The sequence below is a fragment of the Crotalus tigris genome, unplaced genomic scaffold (assembly GCF_016545835.1).
Source record: "Crotalus tigris isolate CLP2741 ecotype Arizona unplaced genomic scaffold, ASM1654583v1 scf7180000024363.772921, whole genome shotgun sequence".
Lineage (NCBI taxonomy): Eukaryota > Metazoa > Chordata > Lepidosauria > Squamata > Viperidae > Crotalus > Crotalus tigris.
The window spans coordinates 555,423-571,251 of NW_024100531.1; the positions used below are offsets into that span (position 1 = coordinate 555,423).

The 15,829-nt window shown below is 46.4% G+C and overlaps 1 protein-coding gene across 8 annotated transcripts in view; it reads right to left on the reverse strand.

The window, feature by feature from the left end:
- LOC120301006 (teneurin-4-like) overlaps positions 1-15,829 on the reverse strand; it is a 612,847-nt gene that overhangs the window by 552,350 nt on the left and 44,668 nt on the right. For 6 of the 8 annotated variants that reach the window (XM_039327645.1, XM_039327646.1, XM_039327643.1 and 3 more), the window contains exon 1: positions 14,499-15,176. The exons of 1 other annotated variant lie outside the window; for it this stretch is intronic. The gene's annotated coding sequence lies outside the window, so the exon portion shown is untranslated. Of the gene's footprint in view, positions 1-14,498; positions 15,178-15,829 lie in introns of those variants that run through there. One more of the 8 variants, XM_039327638.1, reaches the window with a different exon arrangement.

Here is a 15,829-nt window from a genome sequence, read left to right on the forward strand (position 1 = left end):
CCTTGCACTAAGGAGATTACAGACAGATCCAATTTCATTCTGCTTCTCTCATCCTGGCAATGCTACCATTGTGGTCTTTGACATCTCTGAAAATCCCACATATCATTTTAAAAGCGTTTGTCAAAGCTTCGTCAATTCCCAGCGGCTAGACCCATGGTGCCCCCAATTCTTTCCTGGAAACCCCCCCCCCCAAAAAAAACCCCACGCTATCAGCTGACACTGGAAAGGAAAGTCATCTTGCTTTTGAGTGACTAAGCAGGTATCAGTCAAGCTTGAAAAACAAATTGATGCTGATTGGAGCGTGTTTTTTTTTTTTTTATTTCGTAGAGGCTGAAGTGGAAAAATTTTGGGTGCATCTTTTCTGTCTCTTACCCTAAATTTCAATGCCTACAAGACTTCTTTGCATACGACTGGAGTTGTCTAATCTGTTTTCCTGCAGGTGATAAGAACTAAGAATGACATCAGGCCGGTTTCAGAGATATTATAAGATAGAAAGTGTTGTGGCAGTACCAATAAAAGAGAATATTTGTAGCTCAAGGTTGAACTGTGGGGTGGTGGTTTTTTTGGGGGGGGGGGTGTTCTCTGAGCTGGGTGGTTTTCTTACAGACATTTTATTATCCAACTAGGTAGTATCATCAGTGCTAGAAGGGATGTGGTCTCTGTTTACAGGTAGTCCTCAGCTTACAAGATTTCATTTAGTGACTGATCGAAGTTACAACAGCACTGGAAAAAAAGAATTTATGATGTGGGAAGTCAGCCCCCCCCCCCCCCAGAGAAGGAAATATTACAAGGGCAGAAAAATATGTTTCCTCAATGGATCTTAAAGAGGCAGAAAAGCATGCCCAGTTTTCTTAATAGCCCCAAGTCTCCCTCCCTAGCAGAAACCAGCTCTGTAGAAATGCAGATGTAATAATCCATTCAGGAAAATTGAAGCTAGAAGATTAAGAAGACAAAGACACCTAAAATCTACATACCCCACCCAAACTCTAAGACAGGACATAATAGGATTAACCCACAGATACCAAAGGGCACATTAGACTCGGGTCAGAGTTCATGCCACAGGAACAACTCCAGACAAAAGGCTCCAGACGGTACAAAAACCCACTCCCTACATGTGCTCTCTCTTTTTTCTTCCAGAGCCATCTTTCTGTCTGGCTCTCCTCTTCAATAAACTGCAACCTTCTTTCTAAAGCAGTCGTCATGTTGTATATTCCCGGCTTGGACTGAACCATGATGAAGACTTTTTGTTCAACAATGCCTTTTTTTCACACTTATGATCATTGTAGCATCCCTGGGTCACGTGATCAAAATTTGGATGCTTGGCAACTGGCACGTATTTATGACGGTTGTGGTGTCCTAGGGTCATCTGATCACCTTTTGGCAAGCAAAGTCAGTGAGGAAGCCAGACCTTAACAACTGTGTTACTAACTTAACAATTGCAGTGATTCATTTCACAACTGTGGCAAGGAAGGTTGTAAAATGGGGCAAAACTCACTTGACAACTGTCTCGCTTAGCAATGAAAATGTTGAGCTTGATTGTGGTTGCAAGCTGAGAACTATCCGTCAGCATTGACAGGAGTGTTCCTGGTGGTTCCCTGATTAGGCTGTTGTTTACTGTTGGGTTGTTTGTCTGAGTTGAGTAAGCAGTAAATAATACCCCAAATCATGAGCTACACATTACCGAGGGAGAATGTGAGCATCCTGGACCAAGCCAAGTCCAAAAGAGCTAGAGAATTTCTGGAAGCCTGGAATTCAGACAAATCAGCCATCAACAGACACATAGAGGTAAACAACATCTACATACCATTCAAAAGACACAGTCAAAAAGCCAAACAGGAGATAAAAGGACCAAAATCTCACCTGCAATCCACATCCAGATGAACAGAGATTAACATGAAGAACACTAGCTCAACAATCCAGAAGTAAACAATACCCCAATCAAGGAAGTACTGACTCAGACAAACATTCAAACAGAAAACAACTTAAGGAACCGTCAAGAACACTCCCACCAACACTGATAAAGTAAGCCACTCCTTCTCGCAGTGATGATGTTACCTAGTTGGGTAATGAAACATCTGCAAGAAAACAACCAAGCTCAGAGAGCACCAAGGACCCCACAGCCCCCCTCCTCCTTCTCCATTCCACAAACCCCACTCCCCTCTAGCATTGATGATGTTCCCTAGTTGGGTAATGAAACATCTACAAGAAAACATCCAAGCTCAGAGAGCACCAAGGACCCCACAGTCTTCTTCCTCCTCCTCCTCCTCCTCCTCCTCCTCCTCCTCCTCCTCCTCCTCCTCCTCCTCCATTCCACAAACCCCACTCCCTTCTAGCACTGATGATGTTCCTTAGTTGGGTAATGAAACATCTGCAAGAAAACAACGAAGCTCAGAGAGCACCCAGGATTCCATTATTTTGGTAGTGCTGAGTAATGAGCCTGCTTGCTTCCCCTGACTGGGGAAGTAAGGCCCTATATGTTCTCTTAAACCTCTGAGTAGGACTGCCGTGTCCAAAGCATCTTGATAATTTGGCCACGTGGACTGAGAGGCATGCAAGATTAAATCCAGCACAACAGAAGGACGCCAGTCTCGGGAAATCTGCCTGCCCTGATGCACTGCAACACGATTTGGAAACAGGAATCTCAGTCCGCCATGCCTCCACATCTATTTATAAGGTGGATAATCCTGGAAGACAAGTGTTAAATTCCAGAGCACTTCTGGGATCTCATTTACACCTTAAGCTACAGAAGGCTTCTATAAAGCCATCCGGAAAAGGTTCAGAAACAAGAGACACAGTGCTGAAGTTCCTGTCGCCTAACCTAGATAAGCAGCAAGGCAACAAGGCCTGACATCTATGACGGTTTAGGTAAGGGCAGTGGTTCTCAATCTTTTTAATGCCACGACGACCAACCGGTCGTAAGTCAAGGACTACTCAACCGGTCGTAAGTCGAGGACTACTCAACTGGTGCAGCACCGTTTGCAGAATGGGACTTTTGGCAGGCTCAGCAGGGCAGAGACAGCCTGGACAATTCCTATTGGTTTTTGAAAGCCAATAGAATTAGACTCTATTCAAGAGAGCCTATTCTATATTGGCTTTCAAAAGCCAATAGAATAAAAGGGAGTAGCATAGCTAAGGAAAAGCATAGCATAGCATAGCATAGCATAGCATAGCATAGCATAGCATAGCATAGCATAGAATAGAGCTGGAAGGGACCTTAGAGGTCTTCTAGTCCAGCCCCCTGCTCAAGCGGGAGGACCTATACCAGTGGTGGCGAACCTATGGTACGGGTGCCAGAGGCGGTACTCAGAGCCCTCTCTGTGGGCACGCGCACCATCGCCCTAGTCCTAGGCCTTCAGCTGGGTTTTATAAAACCTTTTTGCTTTAGGCCTCCGTTGCTGTGTACAAAAAAAAAAAAAGATTCAATCCATCAGTCAATTTCAACTTCTCGCAGGAAAAAAATAGATCTCGCAAAGTTGGAATTGATTGATTGAACTTTTTAGTCCCACCAAGTCTGTTACCACCGTAGCCACGCCCACCCAATGGGCGACACCCACCCAATGTGTGATACCCACCCGGCACCTGACGATGCATAAGTGGGTTTTGGGTTATAGTTTGAGCACTAGGTCTCCAAAAGGTTCGCCATCACTGACCTATACCATCTCAGACAGATGATTGTCCAGTCTCTTTTTAAAATCTCCCAGCAAGTGACCACGATTTCTGGGGGTAAGCTGTTCCACTGGTTGATTGTCCTCACTAATAAAGTTGGAAGAGACCTTGGAGGTCATCTAGTCCAACCCCCTGCTCAGGCAGGAAACCCTATGACCATTTCAGACAAATGGCTGTCCAGTCTCTTCTTAAAAACTTCCAGTGTTGGAGCATTCACAACTTTTGGAGGCAGGTTGTTCCACTGGTTAGTTGTTCTCACTGTCAGGAAGTTTCTCCTTAGTTCCAGGTTGCTTCTCTCCTTGATTAGTTTCCATCCGTTGCTTCTTGTCCTGCCTTCAGGTCCTTTGGAGAACAGCTTGACCCCCTCTTCTTTGGGGCAGCCCCTGAGATACTGGAACACTAATAATGGAACATGGCAGCTATGAACCTGTCAGGGTCTCAATTTACATAAAATTGCCTTTTACGGTAATGTAAAATACGCAGAATTTTCAAAAGCTGCTTACAAAGGCGTAGGGTCCATTACTGACAAGAGCGCTTACAAAACGACAGGTACAATCTCCTCGGAACGTACATCACAGAGTGTAAAAAATACTGGATTAAGACCGGAGATTAATACTCAGTTAATAATGGGTCAGACCAGTGGCCTGATTCCCTGGCTAAAATTAGGCAGTGCTGTCGGACTTGGTTTAACATGCTTAACTTGCAAACTAAGCCTTCTCTCTGGTTAAGCAGGTTATGCAATGCAACTGTCAGTCAATAATATTCACCAGTCTTCCTGACTCTGTACATAACTGGCACCGAATCAGATAGAAAGGTTAGCTAGGAAGCAATTATGTAAAAAACAACATTTCAAGAGGAGTGATTCGTGTTTTTTTTAATTTTTTTTTTTAAAAAGCCAGAATAACAAAATTCATGATCAGGAGCACTTGGGTTCATTTTGTCTTGATTTCTTTAATTTATGCTAATGTAAATTCAGGAGAGCTGCCTAGAAATGCTTCCTAAGAAGAGGCAAGTGGTGATACCAGACAGACGAACAGATAAGAGTATCTCAAAAGCGGTGTAAAAATACTTGATCGGAAGACTGTCTTCTATATGAAGATCCATTAGCATGGATCAGAAGAAGAAGAAGGTCAGAAGATCCGAATAGAGCTGGAAGGGACCTTGGAGGTCTTCTAGTCCAGCCCGCCGCTCAAGCAGGAGAATCTATACCATTTCAGACAAATGACAGTCTTGTCCAGGGGTTTCAAACTTGGCCCTTTTATGACTTGTGGACTTCAACTCCCAGAATTCCTCAGCCACCATGGGGGAACTATGGCCCCTTCATGACTTGTGGACTTCAACTCCCAGAATTCTTGAGCCAGCATGGGGGAACTATGGCCCCTTCATGACTTGCGGACTTCAATTCCCAGAATTCCTGAGCCAGCAAGGGGGAACTATGGCCCCTTCATGACTTGCGGACTTCAACTCCCAGAATTCCTCAATCAGCATGGGGGAACTATGGCCCCTTCATGACTTGCGGACTTCAACTCCCAGAATTCCTGAGCCAGCAAGGGGGAAACTATGGCCCCTTCATGACTTGCGGACTTCAACTCCCAGAATTCCTCAGCCAGCATAGGGGAACTATGGCCCCTTCATGACTTGCGGACTTCAACTCCCAGAATTCCTCAATCAGCATGGGGGAACTATGGCCCCTTCATGACTTGCGGACTTCAACTCCCAGAATTCCTGAGCCAGCATGGGGGTACCATGGCCCTTCATGACTTGTGAACTTCAACTCCCAGAATTCCTCAGCCAGCATGCCTGGCTCAGGAATTCTGGGAGTTTTTAAGTCCACAAGTCATAAAAGGAGCAAGTTTGAAGACCCCTGGTCTAGTCTCTTCTTGAAAACCTCCAGCGATGGAGCACCCACAACGTCTGGAGGCAAGCAGTTCCACTGGTTAATTGTCCTCACTGTTAGGGAGTTTCTCCTTAATTTCAGGTTGCTTCTCTCCTATCAAAGAAGGAGATGACAGTTCCATTTGCAGGTAGTCCTCGACTTACAACTGTTTGTTTAATGACCATTTGCAGTTGCCACAGCACTGAAAAAAGGCCAGTTTTCACATTTATGACCATTGTAGCATCCCCATGGCCACATCATCAACGTTGGGATGCTTGGCAAATGGCTCGTATTTATGACAACGGTTCTCATAATCTCCATTTGCCGCCTTCCCAGCCAGCTTCTGATGAGGGAAGCCAGATTCACTTAACGTCCATATGATTCACTTAAAAACCGCAGGGTTTCACTTACGAACCGTGGCCCAAAAGGTTGTAAAATGGGGCAAAAACTGAGGGCCAAAATTTCTGTGGCTAAGTGTGACGTTTGTTAAGTGAGTTTTGCCCCATTTGACAGCCTTTCCTGACCCAGGTGTTAAGTTAGTAACCCGGTTGTTAAGGGAAGCTGGCTTCCCCGTTTGACTTTGCTTGTCAGAAGATCACAAAAGATGATCAAATGAGCCCGGGACACTGCGACCGTCATAAATATGAGTCAGTTGCCTGGCGTCTCAATGGTGATCATGGGGAGGTGGCCGCAGTTGTGTGTAAAACGGTCATAAGTCGCTTTTTTCAGTGCTGTTGTAACTTTGAACGATCATTAAGCGAACTGTTGTAAGTCAAGGACTACCTGTATAGTTGCCAGAGTAATGATGATTTTACTTTAAACCAAAGTCAGAAGATAATCATAATCGTAATCATAATAATAATAATAGACAAATTCGCCATTAGTCAATTGCAAAAGGCGGCCTTACTAGGAACTGCTTCTATCCTGTGACGATATCTGTAATACCATCAAACATCCACATCTGCCTATCCCAGGTCCTGGGTAAGGACTCGATAGGTAGACAAAATGCCAAATCCAGTCTGAACACCTGGCTGACTGTGCAATGATCCATAATAATAATAATAATAATAACAATGATAAAGTTGGAAGGGATCTTGGAGGTCATCTAGTCCAATCCCCTGCTCAGGCAGGAAACCCTATACCATTTTGGACAAATGGCTGTCCAGTTTCTTCTTAAAAACTTCCAGTGTTGGCGCATTCACCACTTCTGGAGGCAGGTTGTTCCACTGGTTAATTGTTCTAACTGTCAGGAAGTTTCTCCTTAGTTCTAAGTTGCTTCTCTCTTTGGTTAGTTTCCACCCGTTGCTCCTTGTCCTGCCTTCAGGCGCTTTGGAAAATAGCTTGACTCCCTCTTCTTTGTGGCAGCCCCTGGATATTGGAAGACTGCTATCATGTCCCCCCTCGTCCTTCTCTTCGTTAAACTAGACATACCCAATTCCAGCAACCGTTCCTTATATGTTTTAGCCTCCAGTCCCCTAATTGTCTTTGTTGCTCTTCTCTGCACTCTTTCTAGAGTCTCAACATCTTTTTTACATCGTGGTGACCAAAACTGGATGCAGTATTCCAAGTGTGGCCTTACCAAGGCATTGTAAAGTGGTATTAATACTTCACGTGATCTTGATTCTATCCCTCTGTTAATGCAGCCTAGTACTGTGTTAGCTTTTTTGGCAGCTGCAGCACATGGCTGGATCATATTTAAATGACTGTCCACTAGGACTCCGCGATCCCTCTCACAGTTACTACTGTTGAGCAAGGTACCCCCTATACTGTACCTGTGCATTTGGTTTTTCTTGCCTAAATGTAGAACCTCACTTTTTTCACCATTGAATTGAATAATAATAATAAAGTTGGAAGGGACCTTGGAGATCATCTAGTCCAACCCCTGCTCAGGCAGGAAAGCCTATCCCATTTCAGACAAATAGCTGTCCAGTCTCTTCTTTAAAACTTCCAGTGTTGGAGCATTCACAGCTCCATTTATCGCATTTTCCAAGATTCTAGTTTTGTATTTTTGGAATATTTTGCAAGGTTTTGCTAGCTGGACAAGAAACTGAAGAACTAAAATGCATCAACAAAGTGTACAGTTCATTTGACCAGTAAAGAATACGTAGGTGGTTATATTCCAAATATTTATTCCAAGTCTGGAAATGTCTCCAGTCTCTTGGACAGAGAGTCTATGTTCCATTTGGCTCAAAGGATGAAAAATCAAAGCTGGTTTATACTGAGGCAGCCAGAGGCTCACTGTCTAGTAAAGAGCTATCTTTCAGATGTTTTGAGAGTTCACTGTTTAATGTATATTGCCAGTTCTATGAGCCAGTGTCATCCATAACATCTGGATAGTATTAGGTGGCTATCCTGTCATCCTGGCAGCAGCTCTTCATTGATTCAAGAGATGTCTTATCACCTGCTACTTTATCTTCAACAGGTGGCACCATCTGCCTGATCTTGATCAAGATCTGAAGCAAAACAGAATCAGGTTTGGCAAGGAGCTGGATGGAAAGACCACTAGGGAATGAATCCCTGGGACATCATCTACACCAGGGGTCTTCAAATTTGGCCCTTTTATGACTGGTGGACTTCAACTCCCAGAATTCCTCAGCTACCATGGGGGAACTGTGGCCCCTTCATGACTTGCAGACTTCAACTCCCAGAATTCCTCAGCCAGCATGGGGGAACTGTGGCCCCTTCATGACTCGCGGACTTCAACTCCAAGAATTTCTGAGTCAGCATAGGGGAACTATGGTCCCTTTATGATTTATGAACTTCAACTCCCAGAATTCCCGAGCCAGCATGGGGGAACTATGGCCCCTTCATGACTTGCAGACTTCAACTCCCAGAATTCCTCAGCCACCATGGGGGAACTATGGCCCCTTCATGACTCGTGGATTTCAACTCCCAGAATTCCTCAGCCAGCATGGGGGAACTATGACCTCTTTATGACTCGCGGATTTCAACTCCAAGAATTCCTGAGCCAGCATGGGGGAACTATGGCTCCTTCATGACTTGTGGACTTCAACTCCCAGAATTCCTCAGCCCGCATGCCTGGCTGAGGAATTCTGGGAGCTGAAGTCCACAAGGCATAAAAGGAGGGCACGTTTGAAAACCCCTGATCTAGACTGTACAGTTAAAATAAATAAATAAATAAAATGAAATCCTGGCTGAAGACAAAGACAAACCACCTACATATCAAGGCCAGGAAATTTGGATGCTTGTGTCCACGAAATGACCAGGAATCAAGGGTATCTCAAGAGTGTCTTTGCTTTCTCAAGACTGAACCTTAGATCTTTGCTACTGAGTATAGTCCATCCAGATAAACACAATTTCTAGGGAACTTTATAACAGGGGTCCCCAATCCCTGGGATGTGGCCCGTTCGGAACTGGGCTGCAGAAGTGGTGGATGAGCGTGCATGTCCACGGCTACACACGCGAACCTGCATTTGTGAAATCAGCAGGGGCACACAAAACCGTCCCCTCTCCCCCCCCTCCACCGCCACCTCAGCCGATCTACCAAGCTGGAAAAGTTGAAGCTGCTCTATCATGACTCAGTTCAAACATGCCAGTGATGTACAGCTGTGGGGACTTCCTGCTGTAGCCACACACAAGTTCAGTAGGAATGTGACAATCATGCGGTGCTTTAAATATGATGCATGGATCTGGTCTATGTCCTATTTCCATACAGGTAGTCCTTGATTTACAACCATTTGAAGTTACAACAGTACTAAAAAAAAAAAACCCTGACATAAGACCGGTCCTTGCATTTACGAGCACCCCCATGTTCATGTGATAAAAATTTGGGTGACTGACCACCAGAATATATTCACAATGGCTACACCATCCATCTGCCATTTGCGATCTTCCCTGCTGGCTAATGACAGGCAAAGTATCAATGGGGGAAACTGAATTCACTTAACAACTGCATGATTCACTTAAAAACTGTGGTGATTGGCTCCGCGGGGCGGCAAAACTGGTTATAAAATGGTCCACAACCCAGTTAACCACTGCTTTGCTTAGCAACTAAAATCCTGGTTCCAGTTGTGGACGTAAGTCGAGGACTATTGGGTTCCAATTGCGTAGAACATCTACAGAAAACATTGTTCTAGCTGCCAAGACGACAATGGCACCAGTGAACATTATTGGATACTTATGGGCTTGGATGAACCTAGGAAAAAGTTTATGATAGAATTGGAAGGGACCTTGGAGGTCTTCTAGTCCAACCCCCTGATCAAGCAGGAGACCCTATACCATTTCAGACAAATGGCTGTCCAATCTCTTCTAAAAAAATTTCCAGTATTGGAGCATCCATAACTTCTGGAGGCAAGTGGTTCCACTGGTTAATTGTTCTCACTGTCAGGAAATTTCTCCTTAGTTCTAGGTTGCTTCTCTCGTTGATAAGTTTCCATCTGTTGCTTCTTGTCCTGCCTTCAGCTGCTTTGGGGAAGAGGTGACCCCCTTAGATATTCTTACCCTGTCCTCGGGTGCTTTAGAGACCCCCAAACATTTTGGCACCAGGGACCAGTTTTGTGGAAGACAATGTTTCCCACAGACGGGGGGAAGGGAGCGTGCAACCTAGATCCCACATAGGCACAGTTTCGCTCGCCTGCTGCTCACCTCCAGCCTGGGGCCTGGTTCATAATAGACTGTGGACCGGTACTGGTCCACAGCCCAGGGGTTGGGGACCCTTACTTTAGAGAATACGCCGTTCCCTCTTTTCTGTGACTGCCCCTCCAATATTGGAAGACTACTACCATATCACGGAAGGCAAACCATTTCCTCTGACTCTGCCTTCCATTCAGACACGTGGGGTTTAAACATTTCTAGCAGCCCCTGAGGTAAATCCGCTCATAGGAGACCACTATGTCACCTGCCATTTTCCCTTTACCCCATGCCACCACCTTCTGCCATTTTTCTGGACATTTCCAGTTACAGCCGACGTTAATCCTTACTCGCATTGTTTCGGAAAGCGAACAGACATCTGAGCAAAACTGGATCTCACGTTTCCTCATGCAGAGAGCAAGGGGAGGAGAGAAAAAAGAAAGGAGAACACATTTATTTCAGTTTAAAAGTAGGAATGGGGGGGGGGGTGAGTTCCTGGACAAAGGAATGCATATTTGTGCCCGCTTGAAAGGGAACAGAAAAGCAGCCGCATTTTAACTCAAATCCATTTTAACTCAAATCCGTGCCCAGGGAAGGTGGGTTAGTTTTCTTAGTCACTGCTCCACAGGGGAGAAAAAAAAAAACCTCAGATCCCAATTATTTTCTCGGAATCACAGGGGGAAAAAACAAAACAAAAACGCAACTCTGCTCCTTTCCTTCCAGCTCTCCTGCCTCAAACTTCAACCCCCTTAAACGAGAGAGAGAGAGAGAGAGAGAGAGAGAGAGAGAGAGAGAGAGAGAGAGAGAAAGAAATCGCAATTCTAAGCAGTGCCATTAAAATACCTCCGCCTGAGTCCGCCACACTTCTACCAACCTGTTGTTTTACAGGGTGTGTTTCCTGCAGTTGTTGCTTTGACTCTGCTTGTGGCTTTCTTGCAGGATTACCATTAGCGCTGTTGCATTTATTCCCTTCATCCTTGCTTCCATAAGCCCCCCCGCCCCCCCGGAACAATGGATGGAAAATCACTTCTAAATAAATATATCTTTAAAAAAAAAAGAGCTTCCTAAGAAGTGATTGCTCACACATTCCACAGAACACCATTTATTTTTTTATTTTTTTATTTGTTTGTTTATTTTATTTATTTATTCTCTCTCTCTCTCTCTCTCTCTCTCTCTCTCTCTCTCTCTCTCTCTCTCTCGTCTTTCCCAAAAATGCTAAAACTGTTTAAAAAAAAAATCCTTCCTAGGGGAATAAATGGATTTTGGGAAGATCGACACAAACCTATATTTTTGTCCACTTCTTCAGCAGACACACTTTTTAGCCCGGATTTCTACAGCTGTAAAGGAGGCAAAACCTGATCAATTCTTTTTTTTTTTTCCCCTTTGCTGTGATTTTCCTATTGCAGCCAGAGGGAAGGAAAAAAAACCACCCACAGCCTTGTGCATTGCCATACAGGGAGACCTACACCCAGCCACCCCAGCGATGCCTCGACGGGTTTCTGAATAAAAGATGCAACATTCAACTACTAGACTCTCATCGTGAGCTTTCTCGACCAGAAAGCCTCGTGCTATTTCCAGCAGATGCTTGCAGCATGCTGGCCAAACTGCTTTCTAACGTAACAGGATTTGCAGCAGCAGCAACAACAAAAAAATCTCCAAATCTTCAGACATCCAGAAATGATCTTGAAAACATGCAAGAGGCAGGCATCTCAAACCCAACCTGGAAGACCCAAGAATGCCAAGCCACCTAAAAGAGTGAGCAATGCAGAAAAGAAACGATGTCCTTTTGCTCATAGATGAAATAAGAATAATCACAAAGAAATATCTTTAGCTTCATTATAGGTCTGGGCTGCAGAAATCCTGACCTTCACTAGGTGGTAGCAAAGATTGGGGGGAGGGAGAGAGAGAGAGAGAGAGAGAGAGAGAGAGAGAGAGAGAGAGAGAGAGAGAGAGAGAGAGATTACGTCTCTTTGCTGCCATCTAAAGGTCATTAAGAGTTTTGCAGCCCCAATGTCACAGCTCCCCATGCCTCAACTTTGCTCATGTTGCATATTTTAAAGATAGCAACAGTTCTTCCTTGTTCCTTCTTTTCTTTAAGTTCTATTTAGCATGCAGAAGAAAGTCTATTTTCTACAACTGCCTGATTTTTTTTATTATTATTATGAAACATTGCAAAACAGCTTATAGGCTACGAAGAAGAAAAACACCCCTCACGAAAGGTGTTTTGTTCCAGTAAAGCTACCCAAACAAATTTGGAGGAGACAAATGTGTTAATATAGCTTCAGGAGGCACCTATGGATGGTGCTGCTTCCTAGATTTCTGGACAGGCTTAATGCAAGCCATGTATCCCGGCTTCATTTGCCATGTATGTTTGCATTTAAGATAGGGAGAACCTCTTGGCCCAACTGCAGGGAGACCACCCACCCACTTTCTTGGAAGGGAGTTACATTTAAAGGCTTGGCAAGTCAACTTGCATTTTATTTGACTGTACAACGGCATTTTTTTTTTAAAAAAAAATTGGGTAACACAGTTTTGCCTTTTGTGAGTGTATGTGTGTTCCTCTTCAGCTGTGTCCAGGCTAGCAAGGAAAGGGTATTGTTTCAATGAATTGAACCAGACTGGTTCAAAAATCAGTTTTTCTAGAAATCCAAGACAATATTTCACAACATTCCTGGAAATTTTTTTTTATTTTTTTTTAAAAAGAAATCTACTTTGCAGTTAAGAAGAACTGAACTAGACTGGTTCAAAAATCAGCTTTTCTAGAAAGCCAAGACAATATTTCACAGCATTCCTGGAATTTTTTTTTTTTTTAAAGAAATCTACTTTGCAGTTAAGAAGAATTCAGTCCCATTCAGTGTCTCCAGCCAGACTGAACTATAGTGAATTGTTTTGCAAAATGTTATTCCTCTGATCTGAAACAGAAAAGGACCCCTCAGCAGAAGACAAGGATAGCAACCTAACATCAACCTTTCTGAATCAGAGATCTAACCACCATTCTCTCTTTTAACCCTTTCACTCTCTCTTTGGTTAAAGTACCAGGCAAACTTTCCCAAGTTTGGGCTGGCAGACCCCCCCTCGGCAGAAATCCAAAATAAAGAACAACTTCAGCGAGGTGATGATATAAATAAGAAACTCCAGCTTGGATCAATTACATTTGAATCTCAGCACGCACAACTTTTCTTTTTTTTTTTCTTGTGTAACAACAACCAAGGGATCCTCTCTGTAAAATAAGGCGGCGGCGGGGGGGGGGGGGAAGTTCCACATAAAATTAGCCCAGAAGGGAAAGCTTCACTCCAATTTTCACTTTCGGTGGCAATACAGGCTGGGCCAAAACCCAACCTTAAAACAAAGACACCCGATTCCTTAGAGATCGAATCTCAAGGCTTGGCCACTAAAGGTGATCCACCAGATCTCAGTGCCAGCAGACTGGAGTTCCGCCACCCTTGATCCAGAAGTCAACAGATTCAGACCACAGACAGCAAAGATAGGCAGAAGGTTTCACGCCCCCCCCCCGGAGTGAGAGGGGAAGGAACGGGAGGGGGGAGAGATGGGGGGGGGGGCTTAAGTTCCCTAAGGGAAGATCTGAAAGAACTTGGGGATCTATTACTTCGGGATAGATCTGGGAACACTCCCCCTGGCCCTTTCTTGATTCCTCCACTGCCAGAAATATATATATATCTAGGAATCGACTCTCCTTCAAAACCAGCCTCTCTGCTTTAGAAAGAGAGAGGTGTTGTAAGCCAGCCGGATCCCTACGTTACCAGGGATCCCGCAGGTTGCCTCGCCCGCCTCCCGCAACCAGCCATTCCCCCCCCCCCGCGTCTGAATCCTCCGGAAAACTGCACGGATGGTGCTCGTTCAAAGAGGAGGAGAAGATGGCCCATCTCCTCTCCAACACACACACATACATGCATGTATGAATGGAGGGAGGGGTCGTGAAGGAGCGATCCAAGCCATTGCAGAAGGTCGGCAAGGATCGGCTCCCACCCCAAAGCCGCCCACCCCCCCTCCTCCACCCCCCCACCCCGCCTTAGGCAGAAACCCCAGGATGGGCAACGGCGTGGACTGCGGGTCCAGGAGATGGGATTTTTAGATATTTTTTTTTTCTCCCTCCGAACCCCGAAAAACCACTGTATTGCAGTATAAAACGATCCCGCGGCGGAGGGAGGGGGGGGGAGGAGGAGGAGCGGGAGATCGCGAGAGATCTGGGCTGATCTCTTTAAATCAGGCGAAGGGGGGGGGGGAAGGGAGCTTTAGAGGTGGAGGACGAGGCGATGGGGGGGGACGGGAGTCGAGGATGGAGAGCTAGTTGCAACCCCCCCCATACACACATACCGAAAGCCCCCCCCCTCCTCGCCAGGCTTACCAGCTTACTGCGGCGGTCGCGATCCTCCAGCCAGGGCGGTGGGATGGGATGGGCGACGCGGCGGCGGGGAGGGGGGAGGTGGGGGGGCTCGCCAGCTGCCCCGGCGCTCCGTCCCCCCAAAGTAGCCGTGGGAAAAGGTGGGGGGGAGGAGAAGAGGGGGTGGCCACAAAAAGAGAGACCCCCCCCTTCTAAACGGAGTGCCAGGAAGGGCAGCGCTTCATCCTAGAAAAGCAGGCGAGGAGGCTCCAGCGCCGTCTCCCTCCCCCACCCCTAAAAAAAAAAAAAGGAAGAAGAAGAAGAAAAATTCAAAAGAATCGCCCTTTTCCCGGGTCAGGATTTCTTCTCCCAAGGCTGATTATTTCTCTCTCTCTTTTTCTCTCTCTCTCTCCTCCCCAGGTCGTCGGCACCAGCTCCAACCGCGAGTCGCGTTCAGCCGCTGCTCTGCCGATCGCCGCTTCTCTTATACACATACACACGCAGGAGGGAGAGAGAGAGAGAGGGAGGACGGGGGGGGGGGGAGACGCCGAGAGAGCCGGGAGCGAGCCAGGCAGCCGGCCCGGTGCGCGTTCCCACGCGCGCCCCCGCCCACGCGCGCTCTTGCAGACGTTCACTCTCACTCACACACTCTCACTCTCGCGGGCACGTACGCAGGTCCCGGCAGGTTAACGTGAATGAGAAGCCGAGCGGGTGGGCACGCCTCCCCCTTTCTCCCCCTCCTCACACCCCCCCCTGCTCCCCGCATCCTGCACGCGTGCTAAAGCCGGCCTGCACCATTCACACGACCACAAAGGGGGAAAAAAAATAAAGAAAAGAAAGAAACGGAGGGGGGGGGAATCGTTGAGCTCGCTGCTTAGTTCGCAGAGGGTGGGACTCGAGAGGTGGGGGAAGGGGGGGTCCCCCCTACTTTAAGTCTCCTTTCTCCATGCACCCCCTCTTTCCCCCGTCCCACCGCAAACTCGGCACACGTAACCAGCGAATGGGCAACTCCGGGGGTGCCTTTGCTGCTTTTTGCCCCTATGGAGGTGCGGAGATCGAGCTGGGAAACGCAGGATCGGAACCCAGAGCCCCTCTTCACAGCCTCTCCGTAAAGGGTGTCAAATTCATCCTGGAAACCCCAGGGTCAAAAATTGGTGGTGGTGGTGGGTGGTGCATCGGCCACAGCACCTATTTGGGTAGAATGCAGGTAGTCCTTGACTTACGACCGGAATTGAGCCCAACATTTCCGTCGCTAAGCGAGGCGGTTCAGTGAGTCTTGCCCCGTTTTTATGACCTTTCACTTGTTAAAGGGAACGGCTGTAGTCAGGAAGTTAAGAGAATCTGGCTTCCCCATT